Genomic DNA, 3,067 nt, shown 5'->3' with positions numbered 1-3,067 from the left:
CTCCCGGTGACTTTCTTGATACCTTCCCACGACTTGCATGAGTCAACCTCTGCTCAGCTCTGCCCAGGGAGCAGAAGCAGAGCAGCAGTTTGCCTGGATGTTCAGTCTGCAACGGGCAAGGCACCAGGGTTATGCACAGGCAATAAGTGAGGCATAAAATTCCACGCTCCTGCTCAGCCCTTTAAAGAGGGCAGGGTGTAGGTGACGGCAATGACTTTGTGGCGTGAGTCAGTCGGACTCGTTTGCCGGGAGATCCACGAGCAGCAGTGACACAAAATATTCCCTGCCCCTAAAACCAGACAGAGATCCTGCTGACAGACCAGACCATCCACAAGCCCCGCTGTGGCACCTGCCTGTCTGCGGGACACGGAGCAGGCAGCAGGGCAAGCAGCATCCCTCCCAGACAAACAGACGAGCCTTGCTGACTCCAGGGTTACCGACGCCCCCTGGCCAGCTCCAGCAGCGCACAGGGGCTGGCCGGCGGCCTGAGAGCAAAGTGCAACTTAGCCCAGTCCCCAGCCTGCTCATCCACATCTCTGCCAGGATATGACTCAAACCACCAGCCGGGGGGGGGGGGGAGCAGACCCCTCTGCAGCCCCTTGCCCGGCCCAGCCCCCCTTCCCCTGCCCCAGAAGCACACGGTGGGGCATCACCTCTTCCAAGCAGCCAGCTTCCTGGTTTTATTTTAAGCTGCTGCTTTTTTGCCAGCCAAACTACCCAGGCCAGCCTGTGCTGCCCTCAGGGTGTCATCCAGGAGCTGTGAACTGAGCAACGTCTGCTTCCTTCAGGCTCCCCAGGCTACCCAGCCCACTCCACCTCCCCACCAGCCTGAGAGCAGACAGGATCAGAGCTGAGCCCGGATTGCTTTTCCTCTTCTCTTTAACACATCACCAGGAAGGTAACAAGCTGCTGCCCACTGCCCAACACCACACAACAAACGAGGATTTATGAGGCACAACCACCAGAAGCAAGCAGAAGCATTTCCCTTTCCACGATTTCAGCACAGCTCAAAACACCCAGAGAAATGCAGCTGGCTAAAGGACATCACTCAGACCACCCCTGAACATCTGCCCCTCTTGGCTGGCCTCTTTCCAGCCCTCTCCACTTTCTTCAGCAGGCTGACATCCACTGGCCATAGCAAGAGACCTCCCCAAGCCCCCTCTGACGCTCAGCAGAACCCATCTGACACCCTGCTCTGACACCAAGCAGCCACCTGGATGCTGTGGGCCTCAGGCAGGACAGAGGCTGGCCCTGCAGCGAGCCCCTCGCAGGGGCTGGACCCACATAACCCCCATCAGCACTGCATCTAGCAAACTTCAGCTCAACAGGCTGCCTTCTCCTCCTCTGCCAGAGCCCACCAGCCACCACTCACTCACCACAGCGTGGCCAGGGACCTCCAACCCTGCCCTGGCCCTGCGCCACCACCGTGGTCCGCACGCCCAAAGAAGAGGAAAGCAGAGCACCTGCCGCTCCTACTCACAGTTTTGAAGTCCTCATGGTTGCACTCTTGGCCTTTGAACTTGCAGTACAGCATCATATCCTTCAGGTCGTGGCCAACCCTGGCCAGGAACTCCTGCATGTTGAAAACTTTGGGTTTGTACTGCTTGAAGTTGGCCTTCTCCTGGAGGACGGCCAGGACGGCCGGGTCGGCCAGGTGGGGGTTGGGGATCTGCAGGTTGACATCCAGCAGCGCCAGGAGCTCCCCGGCGTGGTACAGGTCGTTGGTGGTGAGCCGGGAGAAGCGAAACTCGTTGAGGTTACAGATGGTGACAGCAGGGAAGACCAAGCTGTTGGCCACCACCTCGTCCACTTTGGTGACGTGCTGGTAGGAGAAGTAGAAAGCCACCCGGTCCGAGCTCTCCACCAGGAGCAGACCCAGGGAGCCCACGAAGGCCAAGGTCCAGAGCAGGCGCCGGACGGTCACCGGCCCGTAGACGAAGACGTGCCGGATCCCGTGGAGCGTGGAGGTGTTGGCAAAGATCTGGATGCTGGAGGGCTGCAGGCTGCCCATGCTGCCCTCGCTGGGGCTGTCCTTCAGATCCATCAGGGGAAGAGTTACTTAAATCCTGGGTCAGTCCGCGGCCGCGGCTGGGAGCCGGCTCTCTCCCCTCCCCTCTGGAAAGTAATTAAACCCTTGGAGAGGCAGCAGAGAGGAGGAGAATCTCAGGCCGGCTGCCGCCAGTTTCCCCACCCCCCACCCCCAGGAGCTCCGCGGCGGCTTCCTCGGGGTAAATATTTATCTCCAATCCATTCAAACTCTGGCTCTCGATTTTCCCCGGCGCGATGGGAAAGGGCTGGTTTTATTTAGGGAGACACCAAGGTGATGTGGACGAGCTGGGGGTGGGCAGGGAAGGCTGAGCCAATGGAGAGGAGGTCCTCCCCCTCTACCCGGGCACACATGCACACACACGCGTCCAACGGGATGCGATGGAGCCGGCGAGCCAGCTTAAAACAAGCGCAGGCAGCTCGCAGCCGGTTCACTAGTGCAGAAAGCCCAGGGCTGCTGCTGGCTTGCGGAGCGAAGAGGCTTTCAGCCCCATCCGGTGCTCCGAGGATGGGAGCCGCTGGATTCAGGCATCTCTCTCAGCCCCCCTCCACCCCTCACCCCCCCTCCATTTTGGGCGCCGAAGAATTGCCACCCCCCGAAATCCCCCGGTCAGGCTGCCGGGGTTATTTGTGAGGGGCTTCTCTCGGGGGAAGGTGGGCAGGTCGTTCAGCGAGAGGAAAAGGGCGAGAGGGAAAGGGCGAGAGGAAAAGGGCGAGGGAAAGGCTTGAAACCAATGAAAAAATAGAAGGGGGAGAAGCGGGGGGGAGGAACTGCTTCTGAGCTCCGTGCATGCACGCAGAGGCAGACGGAGCAGGGCAGGAAACAGCAGCATGAAGCCTTCCCCTCTGGCACACAGCAGCTCGGAGCACAGAGCCAGGCAGGGCAGGACTCGGTGGGGGACAGGCAGCAGGAGGAGAGGAGCTGCAGCATCCTCCATCCCTTCTCTCCCTGTCTCAGAGCTTCTCTTCACTCCAGGACTCTCGACAGGGGGAAGGAGCCGTGAGTCATGCATCGAGCCAG

General features: G+C 60.2%; 1 pseudogene; it reads right to left on the bottom strand.

Moving 5' to 3' along the window:
* Positions 1-1,372: 1,372 nt before the first annotated feature.
* LOC137440499 (acid-sensing ion channel 2 pseudogene) lies at positions 1,373-2,170 on the bottom strand (annotated as a pseudogene).
* Between the last annotated feature and the right edge of the window lie 897 nt (positions 2,171-3,067).

This window comes from Melanerpes formicivorus, unplaced genomic scaffold (genome assembly GCF_026170545.1).
Source record: "Melanerpes formicivorus ecotype bairdi unplaced genomic scaffold, bMelFor1.0.p_v2 SCAF_3097, whole genome shotgun sequence".
Taxonomy (NCBI): domain Eukaryota; kingdom Metazoa; phylum Chordata; class Aves; order Piciformes; family Picidae; genus Melanerpes; species Melanerpes formicivorus.
Note: the sequence above shows the minus strand (reverse complement) of the source record. Positions and strands in the feature narration are given on the sequence as shown.